The sequence below is a fragment of the Medicago sativa genome, chromosome 7 (assembly GCF_051527215.1).
Source record: "Medicago sativa cultivar Bolivia chromosome 7, Bolivia_mono, whole genome shotgun sequence".
NCBI lineage: Eukaryota > Viridiplantae > Streptophyta > Magnoliopsida > Fabales > Fabaceae > Medicago > Medicago sativa.
This window is the reverse complement of record NC_140755.1, coordinates 27,359,094-27,384,019: the sequence shown is the minus strand read 5'-3', so window position 1 is coordinate 27,384,019 and position 24,926 is coordinate 27,359,094. Positions and strand designations below refer to the sequence as shown.

The window sequence follows — 24,926 nt, the reverse complement described above, 5'->3', positions numbered from 1 at the left end:
ATAGGTTGATTGATGGTTATGGTTTTACATGATGGTTAATCCTTAAATCTATCTTCTTATAACCAAACATTAAATGCTTAAGATTATAGAGAGATTTTTGGATCAAATCAACACAAAATCTCACGTTTTGAGATTTCTGACCCAGAATCCAGGTACTGAACATTCTGATGAGAATGAACTTTCTGACCTGTAATATCAGATGAACATTCTGATCCTATGAACATTCTGATGAACATTCTGATTGAGGTAGACATATCTGAATTGAATCAGACAACCTCAGGGGGTTTAGTCTAAGGCCCTTAGTGATCAGTGATCAATCTTTATTGGGATTTTTTATGATTTGCAATTTTTCTTTAAGAAAATTGAATCTATCCTCAAAAAGGGGTTTTGTGAAAATATCAGCTAGTTGATTTTCAGTATCAACAGAGCTTAATACAATATCCTTTTTCTGAACATGGTCTCTAATGAAGTGATGCTTAATTTCAATATGTTTAGACCTAGAATGTTGTATTGAATTTTTAGAAAGATTTATAGCACTAGTGTTATCACAAAAAATAGGAATACTTGTGTACCTTAGTGAATAATCTTCCATTTGGTTTTTGATCCACAAGACTTGAGAGCAACAACTTGTCGCAGAGACATACTCAACTTCAGTTGTGAAGAGTGCAATGGTGTTTTGCTTTCTGCAAGACCATCCAATCAATGCTTGTCCCAAGAATTGACAGGTGCCACTTGTACTCTTTCTCTCAACCTTGTCTCCAGCATAATCAGCATCACTATATGCTGCAAGATCAAAACTAGAACCTTTTCTATACCAAAGGCCAAGATCAGTAGTACCTACTAGATATCTAAAAATCCTTTTAACTGCAGTTAAATGGGATTCTTTTGCACAAGTTTGAAATCTAGCACATAAACCTACTGCAAACACTATGTCAGGTCTGCTAGCAGTTAAATATAATAATGAACCTATAATGCCTCTATATTCTTTTTCATAAATAGATTTTCCACTCTCATCCTTATCTAAACTTGAAGATGGATGCATAGGGGTGACCATGATTTTTGCCTCATTCATTTTATATTTCTTAAGAATGTCTTTGACATACTTTTCTTGACTTATGAAAATTCCATTTGGATATTGTTTGATTTGTAAACCAAGGAAGAAACCAAGTTCACCTATCATGCTCATCTCAAATTCACTTTGCATAAGATTGGAAAATTCTTCACACATTTTTTCTTTGGTAGCACCAAAAATAATATCATCCACATATACTTGAACAGTGAGTAAATCAGAGTTATGTGTTTTTCTAAAAAGTGTGGTATCAATTTTTCCTCTTGAAAAGCCATTCTCAATTAAGAATGTGCTAAGTCTATCATTCCAAGCTCTAGAAGCTTGTTTAAGACCATAGAGTGCTTTAGTGAGTTTGAAAACATGATTTGGTTTTTCTTTATCTATGAAGCCAGGAGGATGACTTACATAGACTTCCTCATTTAGAAATCCATTTAAAAATGCATTTTTAACATCCATTTGAAAAAGTTTAATGCTTTTATGTGCAGAATATGCAAGAAGAATTCTGATGGCTTCTAACCTTGCCACTGGTGCAAAGGTCTCATCATAATCAATACCTTCTTGTTGGTTGTATCCTTGAGCAACTAACCTTGCTTTGTTTCTGACAACCTTACCATCTTCATCAAGCTTGTTTCTCAAAACCCATCTTGTTCCAATGATGGTTTTTCCTTGATTATCTGGAACCAAGTTCCAAACCTTGTTCCTTTCAAACTGAGAAAGTTCTTCCTTCATGGCCTCAATCCAAGAGTCATCAATAATAGCTTCATTGATTGACTTGGGTTCCATTTGAGAAAACATTGCCATGTTGGTATCTTGAAATGACATTCTGGTTCTTATACCATCAGTTGTGCTTCCAATGATTTGATCTACAAGATGATCTCCTACCATTCTCCAACTTCTAGGTGGACTTTGAAGATTTTGATCCTGAACATTCTGATCATCTTCTTTCTCTACTTGACTTTCAATGTTCTGACTGGGAACATTCTGAAGTGTTGACACTTCTCTGTCTTCACTTTCTTTTGGTTGAGAATGTTCATCATACTCATCAAATATGACATGCATACTAATTTCAACTGTCTGGGTTTTTAGATTGTATACTCTATAACCTTTAGAAGTTGTAGAGTAACCTAAAAAGATAGCTTTATCTGATTTAGGATAACACTTACCCAATTTTTCTTTATTGTTCAGAATGTAGCAATAGCAGCCAAATATGTGAAAATAAGATATGCTAGGTTTAATTTTTTTCCAGAGTTCATATGGGGTTTTGTTGAGAACCTTTCTTATTGAAACTCTATTCAAAATGTAACAAGATGTGTTAATGGCTTCTGCCCAAAAATAATCTTCAACATTTGATTCACTTAACATTGTTCTAGCCATTTCTTGCAAAGTTCTATTTTTTCTTTCAACAACTCCATTTTGTTGTGGAATTCTTGCACAAGAAAAATTATGTTTAATACCATTTTCATCAAAGAATGTTTTGACGGATGCATTTTCAAATTCCCATCCATGGTCACTCCTTACTGTGATGATATTAGAACCTTTTTCATTTTGAACTCTTTTACAAAAGTTTTGAAATGCTTCAAAAGATTCATCTTTATGTTTTAAAAATAGAACCCATGTAAATCTGGAAAAGTCATCAACAATAACAAAGCCATATCTTTTGCCATTTAGACTTGAAATTTGAACTGGACCAAAGAGATCAATGTGAAGAAGCTCTAAAGGTTTCTGAGTTGAAATAAACTCAATAGTTTTAAAACTGTTTTTTACTTGTTTACCTTTAACACAAGCTTCACAGATCTTGTCCTTTTCAAAGCTAATCTTAGGCAAACCTCTAACTAGATCAAGTTGAGAAAGTTTAGCAATGGTTTTCATGCTTATATGACCACCCCTTTTGTGCCAGATCCATTTGTCCTTTTCAAGAGACATAAAACAGGATTCAGCAGGCATATCATTTAGTTCTAAAACATACAAGTTCTTTCTTCTTGATCCAAAGAAAAACAATTTGTTAGAGGAGGTCTGTCTTATTTCACATATGTTAGTTTAAAGATCACTTCAAATCCACTATCACACAATTTACTTATGCTAAGTAGATTGTGTTTTAAACTTTCTACATACTGAACATTTTCTATTTTAGCAGAGTAGGCTTGCCTATAGTACCTCTACCTCTGATCTTACCTTTGTCATTATTTCCAAATGTCACCAATACTCCATCCTTCTTTTCAAAGGTCAGAAAACAGTTCCTGTCACCTGTCATGTGCCTAGAACAACCACTATCCAAGTACCATGGCTTTGTTCTTGCACCCTGAGGAAAAACCTACATTTGACAAGATAAAAACTTTAGGTACCCATGTAATGTTGGTTCCTTGAGGGTTAGTTCTTCTAAGAGATCTTTCCTTATTGTAACATTTTGTCTTGTATGATCAGATTTGTTATAGTAGGAACATGTCTTCTTAGCCTTCTCAGCCTTTTGTGAACTTTCTGATCTATTTAGAATAGAACGTTCTGAACTAAGATTAATCTTATTTTTTTCTGATAAGTTTTTTCTTAACATAACATACTGATTCATTATGTCCTAACCTATCACAATAAGAACATTTCATTTCAGTTTTCTTAGGTACAAAACTTTCAATAATTTAGCTAGGATCTTTAAAACCTAAGCCAGATTTTTCAGCAATTTTACTTTGAGATCCCAAAATGTTTTGAAATGTTTCTGTAGATTTTATAAAACCTGTAAGATCATTCTTTAATCTTTCAACTTCCTTTTTCAAAAGTTTGTTTTCCTTTTGCATTTCAGAAGGTATAGATAAAATGCCTTTTTGTTTCTTGTTTAATTCTCTTTATTTTTCTGACATTTCAAAATAAGAATTTTGCAAAACTTGTATGGTCTTTCTAGACTCATCATATTTGTTTTGAAGTGTTTATTTTTCTGCTTTTATTTCAGAAAGTTCCTTGATTAAAGAATGACATCTATTAGTTAAGAAGTTTGAGTCATATAAGAGACTATCTATTTTACTCTCAAGATCTTTGTAAAAAGAATCAGTTTTATAGATAATTACCTCTTCTTCATCATCTGACTGAGCCATCAATCCCATGTTGGCTTCTTCATCTTCTTGAGGTTCTGTCTCTTCTAAGTCATCCCAAGTAATCATTTCTTTCTTCTTGAAGTGAGGTTTCCTTTGCAACTTCTTGATGTCAGGACATTCACTTTTGTAGTGTCCAGTTCTGTTGCATCCACAAAACAAATGACTTGGCTTCTGTCAGCTTCAGTTCTGGTGTTGTTGTTGGTGTTTGGAAACTTCTTTCTGATCTGATTTCTTCTTAACATCATTCTTTGAATTCTTTTAGAGATTAGTGCAAGTTCATCTTCAGCTTCTTCTTCATGAACTTCTTCTAACTCTTGTGGTTCTTGCACATCATCATCAGCTACTGATGAAGTTTGCTGAGATGCTTTCAAGGCAAGTGTTTTTACCTTCTTCACTGGTTTGTCTCCTTGAAGTCTCTTAGTGAACCAATGAGATCTTCAGGTTCATAGTTTTTAAATCCTTGTACTGAGTGATTGTTGTGACCATAGGTCTCCACACACTTGTGTTTTATCTTGGTTTTTCGGGTGTCAAACATTGATTACGTTTGAACCTTTTTAACCTTTGACATCTCATTTTTTTCTTGGGAAGGGAAAAAATAAGCAAAACCCTTGAGAATTGAGGTCCGGGAGTTGTTTTCGCTAAGGGAAGGTGTTAGGCACCCATAACGACTATAGTAACCTATAGGAACCGTCTTTACTTTCTACGCGCGCGCTTTATTTTTAAATGCTATTTTGAAAAATGATATTTACACCTAAGAGTTTACTAAGTGAAGAATTGGAGGGAGGAGAAAGTGTTTGAATTTTTATTTTAGTTGAATTGAAGGAATATTGGTTCCTTGCCTACGTACCCTTTTAAGGGATCAAATCCACCGTAGTTCTCTTCCAAAAATGTTTTTGTTTTTGTTGATTGATTTTAAGTTTGAAAATTGGAATTTTGAAGAATGAGAGAGAGGCCTCAAGGGCATAAGATTGTGAAATTGTGAGTTTGAATTAGTTATTTTGCAAAAGAAAGTCAAAGTATGATTAAAATTCATTGAAATTTGATTAAGAAAATAAAAAGGAAAATACAATGGGATTTGGAACCCAAGGTTTATTTAGAAAATGATTTGAGTGATATTGTTCACATTTATTTGGAAAATGATTTTCCTAAGTGTAAAATCCTAGGCATTCATCTAAACATTCAATCCTAAACATACATCTAGGCATGCATATCCTAGCCATACATCTAGCAATATCTATGTGATGTGTGTGCATGTGTCGGTGCTTGTGTCGGTGTACATCATTAGAGTCCATTGTCCTTTACATCATTGGCCTAGATACATTCTATGGTCTTGCAAAAAATTAAAATTGCATGGAGTAAAATACAAAATTCCTAGGTCTTTTACATTCTAACTCTTGGTAAAATTTAAAGTGCAAGAAATAAAATGAAGGAGGAAATGAAGTATGGCATGCTCATGATGTATGAAACATGAAATGAAATGGTTAGTAGGGCAAGGTATAATGGCATGAAAGTTATAAGCAAAAGGAACATTAAGCTAAGTAGCAAAAACTTGCAAAAAAAGGTGATTAAACTCTTAGCAAAATATGCCTAAGAATCATCATGATAACAAGACAAGTGTGTGATTTATAATTCCCATATCATGACAATATTCAAAGATTTTTATCACAATCAACAATATGAGAATTATAAGAATACATCCAAATCAAGAATCATGATACATTTTAGGCATATTTGGCATCTAATTTCACAAACAAATATTCACATGACTTGTAAGACAAGAAACTAATTACACACATTCACATGCAGCAAGAAACACATACAAACAGTGACAAATCCATCACAAATTCACCCATCACAAGTCTCAAACATATCTCAACACATTGAGGACAAAATTATGCACATTTTCATCAATTTTTCAATATAAAATCCAAGCATTAAACAAAAACGTATCAATATTTTTGTCAGGTTTTTAACATGCAATAAGGCCACAAAAGTATCAAGAGAATCATCAAGAACACATGGAAAATTTTATGGAATTTTTTGCAAGAATTTTAAGCAAGGCAGGGGGTGTAAAAATTAAAATACAGTACTCAAATAGCAAAAAAAATGCAAGAACGAAATCCACAACCCACTCAGACCCAGGCCCAAAGGGGAGATGGATTCTGGATCATCCAAACGCTCCAGGAGCGTTGGATTGATCCAGATCACACTTAACCTAAATCTAAGGGCTAGGAACAACGCAGAAGTGAACCAAGATTGAACCGGTCCGGTTCAATTGCTTATATAAGAGTCTGTGGACCGGTTCAATTCATTTTCCAACTCTCTTTCTCTTTCTTCCTCTCACGTTCTCTCGTTCTTCTCTCTCTCCAACCTAAACCCTAACGACGCCGTTTGAACAAGAGGAAGGTGATGAACACCTCGTAAACCTTGCAGGACGACGGAATCGTCGTCTTCTCCGATGAGAACGACGGATTCCGTTCATTCTTTCTTTGTATCTTCTTGAAAATTGAGGTTTAACCGGTGTTCTCACCGTTCGTCATCTCAAAACCCTAATCTGTCTTATTTTTCATGCTGACTACAAGTTTGCACTTAATTTTACAAAATAAACGGTGATTCATTGCATATCTATGTCTTAGGGTTTCGGTTTTCAAATCTTTTCAATCTTCTTCAAACTTTTTCGAAAGAACAAGTTTTAGAACTTGTTGATCTACTCTGTTTCACCGTTTATCTTTGATTACGAACCTTCGATGATGCTTTAGAACAAAAATGAGAAGAGTTCATGTGTTTACCTGATTTTAATATTGGAGATTTCGAACAAAAGATCCTTGAGACTGCTTCAGATTCTCCTGGTGAGTTTGAACCGAAAGTAAATCGATGTTCTATCTTCTTCTTCTTCACTGGTTCAATTTCTCTTTGATCTTTCTTCTTCTCTTCCTCAAGTCCTCTGTGATCACGCTGATTTGTCCTCTGGATGATTCGGCGTTGGAATTACAGAGTCTTATGGTTCGATGATGAAGATTCACTTCGAATCTCTGAGAACTTGCGAAACAAAACGTTTTTAATTCGAACTGTTTTTGTTGCGAAATTGCTGAATTTGAGTTTTATGTGATGAAATTGTTAAGAATTGGTGATGGATTGGTGTGGATTTGTGAAGAATTAAGGTTAATTTGAGTTAGGGTTTATGATTTGGGGATGAAGTTCTTCATGAACTTCATCGTGTTCTTGAGTTTTCTGGATTTTGATTCGTTTGATTCTGGAGAGAGAATGGGAAGGTGTTTGTTGAGTTGGCACTGAATGAATGGATCTGTGATGATTAGGCCTTTTATAGGCTGACACCTGTGCTTGGGACCCAATAGTGAGCTGACACGTGGCCTGGACTGTAACTAACTCCCTTTGGACTAATCTGCAAAAACTGAAACTTGAGGGCCAAACTGCAAAAACAATAAAAAGGACTAAAAAAATTAACTGGACAAGATGTGGACTGTTCTGCAATTTTTTAAAAGAAAAAGACTTGAAAAATAAATTCGAAACAAAGAAAGGGCTTAGCTGCAATTATTAGAAATTTGAGGACTTAAAAAAAATAGAAAAAATTAAAAATAAAATTGAACTAAAAATTGGTAAATTTGACTAAACGTAAAGTGAAACGATTAAAAATAACAAAACGGACTAAAATGAACCAATTACTTAAATGAGGTACTTCAAAGTAACATCTCTCTGCCAAAATTTCATGTGAAATGACCAAAATGCCCCTGGGGACTAAAACGACTCGAAACGTCTCAAATGCAATTTTTAAAGAGGACTTTTAACAGGGCATTGAAACAAGAGCTTATACAAGCAAATTAAGACTCAGAGACAATTTTTTTAGAATTTAAACAGAGTTTTAACACATGAAAAGACTAAAATGCCCCCAGGGGCTAAACTGACTCAAAATGACTTCAAATGCAATTTTTGAAATGGATTTTGACATAGGATTGAAATAAAGACTTATTCAAACCAATTGAAAATACTCAAACAAATTTTTAAAGGACTAAAATGAGTTTGGATACAGGAAATGACTAAAATACCCTTTTTCATGAATTTTGCAAATAATATTGAAATAAAATGCAGAGCAAGATGCAATTGATCAAGGACAAATTCAAATGACTTGAAATACAAGAAAAGAAGAATTGAGCTAGTATTTTTAGGTCCAAAATTAGGGTATAACAGCTGCCCCTATTTAAGTTTCTTTGTCCGGAGAGTCAAGAGACGGAGTCTTTGATTTGACGGGACGAAGATACTTAAATATTAACATTTGCACTGTTTTTGGACATAAAAATACGCTCTTAGATCTTCAAAATATGAATGTCATGCAACGTTTTGATTATGAATGCAAGACAAACGAACTGGAGTCTAACAGAGCATGTCATATCACTAGGGATTTAGGTAGACATTGACAGGGTAGACAAACCAGGGAACAAAAGGTAGGTACAAGCTGCTCTTTGGATCGAACTCGCCACTTGACCATAAAATACAAACAAGAGATGGGTACAAGCTGTTCTTTGGATCGAACTTGCTGCTTGACTGGAGAATAGAAACACAAGACAGGTACAAGTTGTTCTTTGGATCGAACTTGGCACTTGACTGGAGACCTAGACATATAGGAAGATACAAGCTGCTCTTTGGATCGAGCTTGTCGCTTGATTGAGAATGTAAACAGCGAGGCAGGTACAAACTGTTCTTTGGATCGATCTTGCTGTTTGACCTAGAAGTATAGACAAAAGATTGATACAAGTTGTTCTTTGGATCGAACTTGCGACTTGATCAGTATTACAACATGCAGGTTGGTGCAAACAGTTCTTCGGATCAAACTTGTCGTTTGACCGATAACAAAACATAAGCAGGGTACAAACTGTTCTTTGGATCGAACTTGTCGTTTGTCCGGGAGTATAGGCATATAAGGAGGTACAAGCTGTTCTTTGGATCGAACTAGCCACTTGACCAGTAACAAGATACAGATTGGAAACTTGATTTGGAAAGATACAAATTGAGAGTAAGTTGATATTGACTTGATTTGAAAATAGACATGACCATTTTTGTTGGCCCAAAAGCAAATTGAGAGTGGATTAACATTGACAAAGACATTGAATTGAAAGTTTGAGATTGAAAGAGGGATTGAAAATTGAGATTAATCAGAGACATAGACATAGGCATTGAATTGAGAGTTGAAATTGAATTGAATTGGAAATTGAAATTGAGTTGAATTGGAAGTTGAAACTGAGTTAAATTGACATTGAGATTGGATTGAAAGTTGAGGTTGAACTTGAATTTGACAGTTGAAATTGAATTGAATTGAAATTGGGATTGGATTGAAATTGGGGATTGAGTCGAATTTGACAGTGAAGCTTGGAAATGCAACATGTATGTATGGTATAACAAGATTATTAAATGTATGAGCACATAAAATGCATGGTTATGTATGTATGAATGCTTGAAATGCGTGATTGGTTTGTAGTTTGACAGAGACGTTTCATAGAGGCAAACAAAACATTGGAAGATTGGGCACGTAGTGGCTCGTGCTACAACATATTCACATGGAAATCCTCTTTGGAGAGACCATCGTTAAGAGACGTATCAAAACCATGGCTGAGGGAAATAGAACTTGTAGAGGAGGGACCTTTGGAAGATTCTTGGATATAGGTCGTCGTTGTTAGGCGTGTCAGTGCTGGGTAGACATTGGGTGTTCGCATCTGTGGTCAATGCTTTTCATATCATTTTCATTCTTTCATTCTTTCATTTTTCAATCCCATTTTTGCCTGAACCGCCCTTTCGGGTTTTCGATTCACCGGGAATAAATTCTTTTCATTGCCCCATTTTTGCCTGAATTGCCTTCATAGGTTGTCATTCAGCGGGGTGCTCATTTTTGCCTAAGCCGCCCTTTCGGGTTTTCAACTTAGCGAGCTTTTATTTTCATTTTCATTTCATCATTTTTTTTTACTTTCATTCTGTTTTTTCATTCTTGCCATTGACCACAGATCATCCTGGGGGAGTAACCTGCTCGTAACACGTATTGGAATAGACATTGACACTCATTTATTCATTCATGTTTCATTGAAATGTACCCTATTGCTCAGGTTTGCTTTCAAAATAGACAGGAAAGGATTTTTCAATTTTCAAAGATGTTTCTTTCATACATTGCCATTATCAAATAGAAAGAAGATGTTTTGTATATAGCATTGAAAATAGAAAGAAAAATAGAGTTTCAAACAATAGCACAGGCTCAAATTGATGTAGAAGAGTGAAAGTCAGCCAACGGCATAACATCCACGGATTTACAAAGCTTGGAAAATGGTAATTTTATTGGTTGGTGATACATTGAACACGATGACCGCTACATTTCATAGAAATTTTGAATTCACAAGTACAGAAGCTTCTGATGAAGACGATCATTGACAGCTGCGGATGCCCCAATGGGTGATGGTGATTTGCCAGATATAGTTACTTGTCTTTTATTGTCAACCTCATTTTTGCATGAACCGCCCTTTCGGGTTTTCGGCTCATCGAGGCGCTCACTTTTGCCTGAGTTGCGTACAATCTCAGCGAGCTTTTTCATATTCTTTTTTTTTGTCCCTAACTTTTGCCTGGATCGCCCTTTTCGGGTTTTCGATCCACCGGGAAGCGTATTTTTGCCTAAGCCGCCCTTTCGGGTTTTCGACCTACCACGCTGTTCTTTTCTTTTTAGACAAAGTATTTCTTGACTATATCGGCATTAACAGGATTTGGGAGTTCAACACCATCCATGTGTGTAAGAATCAAAGCACCACCAAAGAAAGCCTTCTTGACAACATAAGGACCTTCATAGTTAGGTGTCCACTTGCCCCTTGGGTCGGTTTCTGGCTTATCCTTCTTTTCAATACAAGTTCGCCTACGTTGAATTCACGAGGTCGGACTTTTTTGTCAAACGCATTCTTCATTCGCACTTGATACAACTGTCCATGAGCCATAGCATCCATACGTTTCTCTTCAATCAGATTCAATTGATCGTACCGACTTTGACACCATTCAGCCTCAGTTAATTTTTGCTTCCATGATTACTCGAAGAGATGGAATCTCCACTTCCAGAGGGAGAACTGCTTCCATGCCATATACCAAAGAAAAAGGAGTTGCCCCGGTTGAACTGCGCACCGTAGTACGGTAACCATGCAAGACAAAAGGTAGCATCTCATGCCAGTCTTTGTAAGTAGTGACCATCTTCTGAACAATCTTCTTGATGTTCTTGTTAGCGGCCTCAACTGCACCGTTCATCTGAGGCCTATAAGGAGAAGAGTTGTGATGTTCAATCTTGAATTCTTCGCATAAAGCCTGCATCATGCTATTGTTCAGATTGGAACCATTGTCAGTGATGATCTTGTTGGGAACCCCATATCGACAGATGATGTTATTCTTGATAAACTTTACTACCACTTGCTTGGTCACGTTTGCATAGGAAGCAGCTTCAACCCACTTGGTGAAATAGTCAATTGCCACTAGAATGAAATGATGTCCATTGGAAGCCTTTGGTTCAATTCTCCCGATCATGTCAATGCCCCACATAGAGAAAGGCCATGGGGAAGATATAACATTGAGAGCGTGTGGAGGCACATGGATTTTGTCAGCATAGATTTGGCATTTGTGGCATCTCTTGGCATGCCTGTAGCAGTCACGCTCCATAGTTATCCAGTAATAGCCGGCTCTTAACAGTTTTCTTGACATGGAGTGACCCGTAGCATGGGTTCCAAAAGTACCGTCATGTACATCATGCATCAATTTCTCAGCTTCTTGTTTGTCAACACATCTCAACAAGACCATGTCGTAGTTCCTCTTGTATAGGATTTCTCCGTCCAGAAGGAATTTACTAGCCCATCATCTCAAAGTCTTTTTATCCTTGTTGGAAGAACCAGGTGGATATTCATGATTCTGCAAGAACTGTTTGATGTTATAATACCAAGGTTTTCCATTATTCACATCTTTATCAGCTTGATCTGGCATATTTTCAATAGTAAACACATGAGCGGGTCTATCAAGACGCTGCACTTTGATTACGGGCACATCATTCCAGTGGTTCACACGAAACATAGAAGACAAAGTAGCAAGAGCGTCAGCCATCTGGTTTTCATCCCGAGGGATGTGGTGCAGCTCAACCTTTGTGAAGTATGTCAACAGACGTCTTGCATAGTCACGGTAAGATGAGTCTCCCATTCACCCTTTATCTGATTAATAACAAGTGCAGAATCTTCGTAGATGTCAAGGTGCTTAATTCTCAGGTCAATGGCTTCTTCAATGCCCAAAATGCATGCTTCATATTCAGCTATGTTGTTCGTGCATTCAAAGGTTATTCGAGCAGTGAAAGGAATGTGGTGCCCCTGCGGAGTTACAATAATGGCCCCAACTCCTTTACCATAAGCATTGACAGCACCATCAAATACCAATCCCCATTTGCTATTAGGATCTGGCCCTTCAGTGATCAGTGGCTCTTCACAGTCTTTTGCTTTCAGATACATAATCTCTTCGTCAGGGAAATCAAACTTAATTGGCTGGTAATCATTAAGAGGTTGACAAGCAAGATGCTCAGCAAGGATACTTCCTCTGATCGCTTTCTGAGTTTTGTACACAATATCATATTCAGACAACAACATTTGCCAACGTGCAATCTTTCCAGTAACAGCAGGCTTCTCAAAGATGTACTTGATCGGATCCATTCGGGATATCAACCAAGTTGTGTGATTCACCATATAATGACGCAGGCGTTTGGCAGCCCAAGCTAAAGCACAACAAGTCTTTTCAAGTATTGTATACCGAGTCTCACAATCAGTGAATTTCTTGCTCAGATAGTAGATAGCATGTTCTTTTTTTCCAGTCTCGTCTTGTTGGCCGAGAACACAACCCACAGAATCATCTAACACTGACAGGTACATAATCAAAGGCCTTCCTTCCACTGGCGGGACAAGGATAGGTGCTTCCAACAGGTATTCTTTAATGCTATCAAAAGCTTCCTGACATTCATCATTCCATACAACAGGCTGATTCTTTCTGAGCAATTTGAAAATTGGTCCACAGGTGGTAGTCATGTGAGATATGAATCTTGAAATATAATTCAGGCGTCCGAGGAAACCTCTGACCTGCTTTTCAGTCTGAGGGGCCGGCATCTCTCTGATGGCTCGGACTTTGTCAGGATCAACTTCAATGCCTCTTTGACTGACAATGAAGCCTAGCAACTTTCCAGATCTTACACCAAATGTGCACTTGTTAGGATTCAACCCCAACTTGTACTTTCTCAGTCTTTCAAACATCTTTTTCAAATATACAACATGCTGTTCTTCATCACTTGATTTCACAATCATGTCGTCAACATATACCTCAATCTCTTTGTGAATCATATCATGAAACAGAGTTGTCATACCTCTTTGATAGGTAGCACCAGCATTTATCAAGCCGAACGGCATCACTTTATAACAGAATGTTCCCCATGGAGTGATGAAGGACGTCTTTTCTCTATCTTCAGGTGACATCCGTATCTGGCTGTAACCGGAGAAACCATCCATAAAAGAGAACACTTTGGATTAAGCAGTACTGTCAACAAGCACATCAATATGAGGTAATGGGAAATTATCTTTCGGACTGGCTTTATTCAAATCTCTGTAATCAACACACATTTGAACTTTCCCATCTTTCTTTGGTACTGGTACAATATTGGCAATCCACTCAGGATATTCAGCTGTCATGAGGAAACCTGCATCAATTTGCTTCTGCACCTCAGCCTTGATCTTAAGAGCCGTGTCTGGACGAGACCTTCTCAATTTCTGCTTGACAGGAGGACATTCAGGTCTTGTCGGTATCCGATGTTCCACAATCTTGGGATCTAGACCCGGCATATCTTCATAGGACCATGCAAAGACATCTGGATAATCATGGAGGAGCTGAGTAATCTTCTTTTTCACTTCTGGCTCAAGTGCAGCATCGATCTTGATCTCTCGCTTGTTCTCTTCAGTACCCAGGTTGATAAGCTCAATCTCTTCCTGGTGAGGCTGAATGGCTCTTCTTTCTTGTTCAAGCAGCTGAGTGATCTCATACGGTATCTCTTCATTATCCTCCTCATCTTCAGCTTCATATACAGGGAATTCAACATTTGGAGGAACCATAGGGTCACTGTGTTCAACGGGTTTATTATGGTTCAATCTGCATAATATGATTGGGATGATTTTAGAAAAATGTTTTTCATGCAGATTTTTGAAATTAATAAGAAAATACAGATGTTTTGGTTTTTTCTGGCATTACCATTATTTCCAAGAAAAAGGCACTAAAAAGTAAAAACAAAGAGTCGTGGGAAAGACGACAACTTTTATTGATAACAGCAATGCCGAAACAAACATGCCCTTACAAAGATATCACTTTCGCCTTGGGCAGAGCGGAAGGATTGTTATTTTGAAAACAAAGAAAAACATGAGCAACAAGACACATTACATGGAAGCATTCATGACTAAAGGAACATCAATGGCCTCCCAATTTCTCACGGTGCCTCCTGGTACAACAAACGTAGGCACATAACTACTTTCAGCAGCATCTTCAGCAATAGCATTGATAAACCCAGCACTGTAGAAAGTTCATGTTGAAACGCCTGAGGTCGGGGAGAATCCAAGGCCCTCTTTGCGCTTGTTTTCCAAAATCTGTATCACTTTGTCCCAGCCAGTAGCTTGCCCTTCTTGAACAGCTTTCTGGGCGTCTTTCAATGAAGCCATACTAGCACTAGCCCTCCGGGGTTCTGCACCTTCAACAGTCAAGCCTTGAAATGAAGTCCCTTCAGCGGACCCTGCTTCAACACAAGAGAAAGATGACACTTGGCTAACCAGATACGCTTCTTCACCAAGCACCGTGACAAGCTTACCATTCCTCACAAACTTGAGTTTCTGGTGTAGAGTAGAAGTTACTGCTCCAGCATCGTGAATCCACGGTCTTCCGAGGAGACAACTGTAAGAAGCATTGATGTCCATGACCTGAAACGTGATTTGGAATGTCTCAGGACCAATGGTAATTGGCAAGTCTACTTCCTCAAGAACATCCTTGCGAGACCCATCGAAAGCCTTAACCAGATAGCTGCTTCCCCTTAGAGAGAGTCCATGATGACTCAACTGTCTCAGTGTAGACTCAGGCATTACATTTAAGGATGATCCAGTGTCCACCAATACATTGGATATCATGTCAGACTTATAGTGTACTGAGATGTGTAGAGCCAAGTTGTGGTATTTCCCCACTTCGGGGAGCTCATCGTCACCAAACCCCAAGTTATTGCAAGCAGTAATGTTACCCATTATTCCTTCGAACTGATCCATAGAGACTTCATGGTCAACATAGGCCTGTTCCAGCACCTTCATTAACACTTTCCTGTGAGCCTCTGAGCTCAGGAGCAGAGACAAGATGGATATTTTTGACGGAGTTTGCAGCAGTTGGTCTACAATTTTATAGTCGCTCTTTTTAATGAGCCTCAGAATTTCGTCCAGATTAGACTCTACAATAGATTGGCCTGTTGGGCCGGGGTTCTTGTCAACAGGAGGAGCAACTGGTGGAGTTATTGTAGCAACAGGTGTAACCACCTTCTTTTGGAGCAAGGGTGGACGGACTTTTCCGCTTCTTAGAGCTATAATTTCTCCAGCAACATTATCAACCGTAGCTGGGGATACCAGAGGCACTTCCACTCCATTCTCAATCATGGTTGCATCATACTTGTAAGTGATTGCTTTTGTAGAGACATAAGATACCGGACCAGGTAACCTGATCACCAAAGGTTCGACATTCCTTGTCTGAGATGTACTTTCAGCCGGAGAATCATGAAATACTGGCACAATCACGCAAACATCACTGACAATCAAGTGCTTGGTATCCATCAGGCTTTGTATATCATCTTGCACCACACAACAACCCATAGAATTTTGAAGACATTCTGAACAAGAAGCATGATCGTGATTGAACAAAGAAGCTTGGCAAAGTTTGACATGTAGCGGTACCAAAGGGGTAGCAATATTACGGACATCTAAAACAGGAGCCTCTCTAGGAACAGGAACTCCTTCGAAAGCCTCGATCATGTTAACAACAGCATGATTTGGAAGTGGATTGTCAAGAACATGAGGAACACTATTTTCAAAAGTCAATCGTCCTCTGTCCATTAGGTTTTTCACAATATATTTCAGAGCATAGCAACCTTCAACATCGTGGCCTTGAGCGCCCTGATGGAATTCACATGTGAGATCCTGTCGGAACCTGGGAGGCAATGGCATAGGCGGAGGCTTGCCTAGTCTGGTGACGCAGTGGCCTTTAGCAAGTAGGGTTGGGAGCAGAGGACCCTGTTGGTATTGGTGGGAAATAAGTCTTGGGCCGAGGACCCTGTTGTTGTTGCTGCTGCTGTTGAGCAGGAGGCTGTTGTTGTACTTGTTGAGCAATGGCATTAACGGGCACTGGTGGTTGACCCGGTGGCAGAGGGTATTGCTGGTAGAATGGCGGGAAGAAAGGATGTTGAGAGTACTGCATGTATTGGTAGGGCAGAGGTAACTGAGTAGCATTAGCAGGTGTAGACTGATTACCAGATAACATCCCTACTTCAGATTCCTTCCTCTTATGGTGGCCATTACCGTACTTCTTAGGTGCGCTAGCTGAAGATTCCCCCTTTTCAAGAACAATGATACCCTCTCTGACAGCCTCCTCTAGACGAGTTCCCATAGTAACCATGTCGGAGAAATTATTTGGAGCAGAGACTATCATTCTTTCAACGTATACCTTCTTCAAAGTTTTCAGGAATGTCTGTGTCAATTCTTCCTCATCAAGCCGAGGAGAAACACGGGCAGCTGCCCCTCTCCATCTCTGAGCATATTCACGGAAGGTTTCATCTGACTTTTGAGACAAAGACTTAAGAGAATCCCTATTTGGCTTCAAGCGGGTATTAAACTCATAGTGATTTTCAAAAGCAGCAGCGAGTTCCTCAAAAGTGTGGATATTATCTTTGCTCAAACCAGTGTACCAGTCCGCCGCATCTTCCATCAGGCTATCCTGGAAGTAGTGGATCATCAGCGCATCATTATCTGCGTAGTTGGCCATCTTTCGGACGTACCGAATGACATGGCTATGTGGACAAGAAGTTCCATTGTATTTGTCAAAATCTGGCACTTTGAACTTCTTAGGAACCTCAATCGGGACATCAGACATAGATCACGAGCCTTAGCAGAAACACCGTTCCCACGGCTAGCTTTGACCTCACGGAGTTCTCCAGCCAATTCTCTTAACTGTCTCCTCATAGCTTCCATTATAGGGTCTTATCCACGCGGAGTGTCAACATCAATCACCTGTTGCATAGTGTGTATGACAGGGTCGGTAACAACAGTAGTCACTTGAGGCATAGAAGTGGGTGTAGTAGCAAAAGTTATCACGGGAATCTGCCCTTGATTGCCAATACCAGAAATACCAGCCGCGGTATTAGGAGCATAGAAAGCTGGGAGTCCATAAGGGTGTCCATTGGGCATAACAAACCGAGCATCAGACATCACAGTAGACAGTGGGATAGATGGAATCACTTCAGTAGAAACTGGAACAGATGTGGCTGGTTGTTCTTGTGCAGCCATCATAGTGGACATAGCGTCATAAGCCTTAGCCAAGTCTTCTTTCATAGCAGCTAATTCGGCACGGAGCTGAGTATTTTCTTCTTCAAAGTTAGCCATGTTTCTTCTCTTGTACAATCTTGTTTGATGAACTCTATCTGGTTGGTAAACTTTACGAGCACGAGCCACTTTTCAGACTGCGGCAGAAGAACCAGGAGGCAATGAGCACGAGAGAAGTCTTTTGTGACCAATGAATGCATATGATGCATGAGATGTGTTAATGCATATGCAAAAAGACTCTTTTTGTGTTATCGAAGGGTTTTTTAGACAAATTAGAAGCTTGTAAACATTACTAAACAATTGAAACATCAAACCCAGATAAAACAAACAAACATCATAGAGTCTGACAAGATGATTCCCTTTGAAATACTAAGCCAAGGGATAGACTTTGAAATGTAAAACAACATAAACAACTGGAAATAACAGTAGGAAATAGAAATCCTCAAGCATAGGAAGTGGAAGCCTCATCCTCAGACTCAGACTCATAGTTGCAGTATCGGGTATAGAAATTACGGGCACCCCTAGCCCTCTTGGAGTCCCTCATAAGCATCATATCCTTTTCTTCAATTTCTTTCCTAGCTTTAGCCAACTCTTTCTTCAATGTCAACACCTCATGAGTCTTCTGCTCATCCTTTCCATCCAAAGTCATAATCAAGTTCTCAGCCTCATAGTATCTAGTCCTCCACTGATGTTTCTCCCGACTCTCCATAGCTAGATGCTCCTGATACTTCTCCTGAGTAGGTGGTAATAGAGGCAAAGGCATTGTGGGAATAGATGCAGACACATATCTCATAGCGGGGTAAGGCATACCAATCTTCTCAGCTTGGTTTATCACCCACTGTGTATAGGCCTCGTGAGCAACACCGGACCTTACACCCATATGCTTCACCTCTTTCTTCCGAAGCTTAGACCAAGCTTCTATGAAATCTTCTCTTATTCCTGTGGGTGCATTAGAGTAGTGGAAGAAGTAAGGAGATGTAGCAAGATTGATGGTCTTTTCATTCATCGGGAAACCAAATTGTCGCAAGGCGAGCTCCGGGTTATAGTTGATTCCACCTCGGGTACCAAGAAGAGGTACATTAAGAAACTTCCCACCACCTAGGATAATCTCTTTGACTTTAGCAGCGGGAGTGAGCCAAACCACTTCTTTAGGAGTGAGAGCCATGATCCTTTGTGAAATAGTCCAATTCTCTGGATTATCATGGAAAGACTTCGGAAGGTGCGAAATAAACCACCTATAGAGAAGAGGTACACAACAAAGAATGTATCCACGACCCTTGCCGAATCGATCGTGAATAGCATGGTATGTGTCAGCTAGCAAAGCAAGAACTAGATTCTTGGAGTGGAAGATCATAATAGCATTCATGTCCACGAAGTCATCAAGATTTGGAAAGAGAATAAGCCCATAGATGAGAAGTGCAAGAATAGCCTCGAGAGTGTCCTGACAAGTGGTCTTGAGGTTGGCTTTCTCAAGTAGGTACTTCGAAGTGAACCCTCGGATGTGAGCCTTAGTGACAAGATTCTTGGAGACATCGGTGGTCTTGAGATAGAGATCTTTAGCAATAACCAATGGAGTAGGAGGATTCTCAAGTCCCGTGAAGGGTACCCCATTAGCAATAGATAGACCCATCAAGCAAGAATAAGCTTCTAGAGTAGGCACCAACTTAAATTCGGGAAAAGTAAAGCACCGATACTCCTGATCATAGAATTGCACTAGAGTGTGTACAAGCTTCTCATCCACATTAGTCTGGAGAAGAGTAAGTAAAGCCCCGTAACGATGTCGGAAACCAGTCGGATCCTCGATCTTGAGTGCCAAATCTCTCAAACTAGCCAAATCCACTTCCTTGAACTTGTAGGACTTAGTCTTCCCCATTCCTACAATGTTTACAAATTCAATTTGTCTAAGCCCTTCGATATGGAAAAAAAGGTTTATGCATGTATGCATGATTATGTTCAAGTTCGGAGAAAACATGGTGGGTTGAAGTTCAAAGTCGAGGAGTCATGGGTGGACACGGTGTCTGGTGAATCTAGGGCTTCAGGAGATAGTAGCCGGGTTCTAAAAAGGTTCCCAAGTTGCAACCTCTCCGACGTATATCATGGTGTCACGAGACAAACACTCGCTCCATGATTATACGTAAGAAGGTCCAACTTGAGTGTAGTATCGCGTGACGACTAAAACTCGAGACAACACTCGGTTTAGCCTCCGCACTACATCCTAGAAAATGGCCATGGATGGGTTTGGTTATCTATGGTTCATAGCGTCATAGAACAATTAGAAGTAAAGTGCCTAAACGCGACAACACGCGCCGACAACATCACCCCCAAAATGCCTCAGCTATATGGGATTGATCGCATAATCCAAAACACGAGGCAACCCCCGGAATGAATTGTCGATTATATCCCTCCTAAATCCTAAGTTCACTCATCCCGGGTGTAGGACTTTTGATATTCTCACCCCACACGTTAGCAAGAATTTAAACATTTATTCATATAAGGAAGCAAGTAAAAGAAGCAAGTAAAAACGAAAGCGCAAGCGTGGAGATAAAGACTAGGCGTAACTCTCGAATCTCCCCAGTGAAGTCGCCAGCTGTTTTATCTTGGTTTTTCGGGTGTCAAACATTGATTACGTTTGAACCTTTTTAACCTTTGACATCTCATTTTTTTCTTGGGAAGGGAAAAAATAAGCAAAACCCTTGAGAATCGAGGTCCGGGAGTTGTTTTCGCTACGGGAAGGTGTTAGGCACCCATAACGACTATAGTAACCTATAGGAACCGTCTTTACTTTCTACGCGCGCGCTTTATTTTTAAATGCTATTTTGAAAAATGATATTTACACCTAAGAGTTTACTAAGTGAAGAATTGGAGGGAGGAGAAAGCGTTTGAATATTTATTTTAGTTGAATTGAAGGAATATTGGTTCCTTGCCTACGTACCCTTTTAAGGGATCAAATCCACCGTAGTTCTCTTCCAAAAATGTTTTTGTTTTTGTTGATTGATTTTAAGTTTGAAAATTGGAATTTTGAAGAATGAGAGAGAGGCCTCAAGGGCATAAGATTGTGAAATTGTGAGTTTGAATTAGTTATTTTGCAAAAGAAAGTCAAAGTATGATTAAAATTCATTGAAATTTGATTAAGAAAATAAAAAGGAAAATACAATGGGATTTGGATCCCAAGGTTTATTTAGAAAATGATTTGAGTGATATTGTTCACATTTATTTGGAAAATGATTTTCCTAAGTGTAAAATCCTAGGCATTCATCTAAACATTCAATCCTAAACATACATCTAGGCATGCATATCCTAGCCATACATCTAGCAATATCTATGTGATGTGTGTGCATGTGTCGGTGCTTATGTCGGTGTACATCATTAGAGTCCATTGTCCTTTACATCATTGGCCTAGATACATTCTATGGTCTTGTAAAAAATTAAAATTGCATGGAGTAAAATACAAAATTCCTAGGTCTTTTACATTCTAACTCTTGGTAAAATTTAAAGTGCAAGAAATAAAATGAAGGAGGAAATGAAGTATGGCATGCTCATGATGTATGAAACATGAAATGAAATGGTTAGTAGGGCAAGGTATAATGGCATGAAAGTTATAAGCAAAAGGAACATTAAGCTAAGTAGCAAAAACTTGCAAAAAAAGGTGATTAAACTCTTAGCAAAATATGCCTAAGAATCATCATGATAACAAGACAAGTGTGTGATTTATAATTCTCATATCATGACAATATTCAAAGATTTTTATCACAATCAACAATATGAGAATTATAAGAATACATCCAAATCAAGAATCATGATACATTTTAGGCATATTTAGCATCTAATTTCACAAACAAATATTCACATGACTTGTAAGACAAGAAACTAATTACACACATTCACATGCAGCAAGAAACACATACAAACAGTGACAAATCCATCACAAATTCACCCATCACAAGTCTCAAACATATCTCAACACATTGAGGACAAAATTATGCACATTTTCATCAATTTATCAATATAAAATCCAAGCATTAAACAAAAATGTATCAATATTTTTGTCAGGTTTTTAACATGTAATAAGGCCACAAAAGTATCAAGAGAATCATCAAGAACACATGGAAAATTTTATGGAATTTTTTGCAAGAATTTTAAGCAAGGCATGGGGTGTAAAAATTAAAATGCAGTACTCAAATAGCAAAAAAAAATGCAAGAACGAAATCCACAACCCACTCAGACCCAGGCCCAAAGGGGAGATGGATTCTGTATCATCCAAACGCTCCAGGAGCGTTGGATTGATCCAGATCACACTTAACCTAAATCTAAGGGCTAGGAACAACGCAGAAGTGAACCAAGATTGAACCGGTCCGGTTCAATTGCTTATATAAGAGTCTGTGGACCGGTTCAATTCATTTTCCAACTCTCTTTCTCTTTCTTCCTCTCACGTTCTCTCGTTCTTCTCTCTCTCCAACCTAAACCCTAACGACGCCGTTTGAACAAAAGGAAGGTGATAAACACCTCGTAAACCTTGCAGGACGACGGAATCATCGTCTTCTCCGATGAGAACGACGGATTCCGTTCATTCTTTCTTTGTATCTTCTTGAAAATTGAGGTTTAACCGGTGTTCTCACCGTTCGTCATCTCAAAACCCTAATCTGTCTTATTTTTCATGCTGATTACAAGTTTGCACTTAATTTGACAAAATAAACGGTGATTCATTGCAGATCTATGTCTTAGGGTTTCGGTTTTCAAATCGTTTCAATCTTCTTCAAACTTTTTCGAAAGAACAAGTTTTAGAACTTGTTGATCTATTCTGTTTCACCGTTATCTTTGATTACGAACCTTCGATGATGCTTTAGAACAAAAATGATAAAAGTTCATGTGTTTACCTGATTTTAATATTGGAGATTTCGAACAAAAGATCCTTGAGACTGCTTCAGATTCTCCTGGTGAGTTGGAACCGAAAGTAAATCGGTGTTCTATCTTCTTCTTCACTGGTTCAATTTCTCTTTGATCTTTCTTCTTCTTTTCCTCAAGTCCTCTGTGATCACGCTGATTTGTCCTCTGGATGATTCGGAGTTGGAATTGCAGAGTCTTATGGTTCGATGACGAAGATTCACTTCGAATCTCTGAGAACTTGCGAAACAAAACGTTTTTAATTCGAACTGTTTTTGTTGCGAAATTGCTGAATTTGAGTTTTATGTGATGACATTGTTAAGAATTGGTGATGGATTGGTGTGGATTTGTGAAGAATTGAGGTTAATTTGAGTTAGGGTTTATGATTTGGGGATGAAGTTCTTCATGAACTTCATCGTGTTCTTGAGTTTTCTGGATTTTGATTCGTTTGATTCTGGAGAGAGAATGGGAAAGTGTTTGTTGAGTTGGCACTGAATGAATGGATCTGTGATGATTAGGCCTTTTATAGGCTGACACCTGTGCTTGGGACCCAATAGTGAGCTGACACGTGGCCTGGACTGTAACTAACTCCCTTTGGACTAATCTGCAAAAACTGAAACTTGAGGGCCAAACTGCAAAAACAATAAAAAGGACTAAAAAAAATCAACTGGACAAGATGTGGACTGTTCTGCAATTTTTTAAAAGAAAAGGACTTGAAAAATAAATTCGAAACAAAGAAAGGGCTTAGCTGCAATTATTAGAAATTTGAGGACTTAAAAAAAATAGAAAAAATTAAAAATAAAATTGAACTAAAAATTGGTAAATTTGACTAAACGTAAAGTGAAACGATTAAAAATAACAAAACGGACTAAAACGAACCAATTACTTAAATGAGGTACTTCAAAGTAACCTCTCTCTGCCAAAATTTCATGTGAAATGACCAAAATGCCCCTGGGGACTAAAACGACTCGAAACGTCTCAAATGCAATTTTTAAAGAGGACTTTTAACAGGGCATTGAAACAAGAGCTTATACAAGCAAATTAAGACTCAGAGACAATTTTTTTAGAATTTAAACAGAGTTTTAACACATGAAAAGACTAAAATGCCCCCAGGGGCTAAACTGACTCAAAATGACTTCAAATGCAATTTTTGAAATGGATTTTGACATAGGATTGAAATAAAGACTTATTCAAACCAATTGAAAAGACTCAAACAAATTTTTAAAGGACTAAAATGAGTTTGGATACAGAAAATGACTAAAATACCCTTTTTCATGAATTTTGCAAATAATATTGAAATAAAATGCAGAGGAAGATGCAATTGATCAAGGACAAATTCAAATGACTTGAAATACAAGAAAAGAAGAATTGAGCTAGTATTTTTAGGTCCAAAATTAGGGTATAACAACTTGGAAGACATCTTAATATTTTTCTGATTCTATCATGAGTAGAATATGTTTTTCCAAGAGATCTCATTTCATTTACTATTGTAGTAAATCTAGCATACATCTCATCAATGGTTTCATTTTCACTCATTTCAAAGCATTCAAACTTTCTGACACCAATGTCAATTCTAGTTTCTTTGACATGAGATGTACCTTCATGATGTATTCTCAAAGTATCCCATACTTCTTTAGCATTCTTACATTCATCAACTCTTTCACTTTCTTCCACAGTTAGTGCACGTGATAAAAAGAGTCTAGCTTTAGAGTTTAACAATACCAGAGCTTTTTCATCTGTTGACCATGCACTTTTTTCTTTGACAGCTCCTTCTTTGGTTTTTGGGACAAAGTCTCCATCTGTGATGATTGTCCACGTATCATTGTCTTGAGATCTGAGAAAGAGCTCCATCTTGCCTTTCCAGAAGTAGTAGTTTGAACCATCAAAGAATGGTGGTCTGTTTGATGATCCTCCTTCAGCTATGTACTCGACTTTAGACATACTTCCTGAATCTTTTCTCCAACAATTGTTTAAGTTTTCAAACCCTTAGAACCGGGCTTTGATACCAATTGAAGTAGATAAAATAGTCACAAGGAAGGGGGAGTTTGAATTGTGACCCTTTAAAAATTATCCTGAAAACTTAAAAGTGATTCTCAAGTTGAAACTTGGAATGGTTAAGTTAATAACAGACTTTAGAACGTTCTGATGTCTGAGTGTAAAAACAGTTTAACAAGTAAATGTGTTTGTGTGTGTGTGTGTGTGTTTGCAGTAAGTAAAGAGTAAAGCGAAGAGAGAATAAAC

At 38.1% G+C, this 24,926-nt stretch overlaps 1 pseudogene; it reads right to left on the bottom strand.

Moving 5' to 3' along the window:
* Positions 1-3,024: 3,024 nt before the first annotated feature.
* On the bottom strand, positions 3,025-24,626 carry LOC146905297 (uncharacterized; annotated as a pseudogene).
* Between the last annotated feature and the right edge of the window lie 300 nt (positions 24,627-24,926).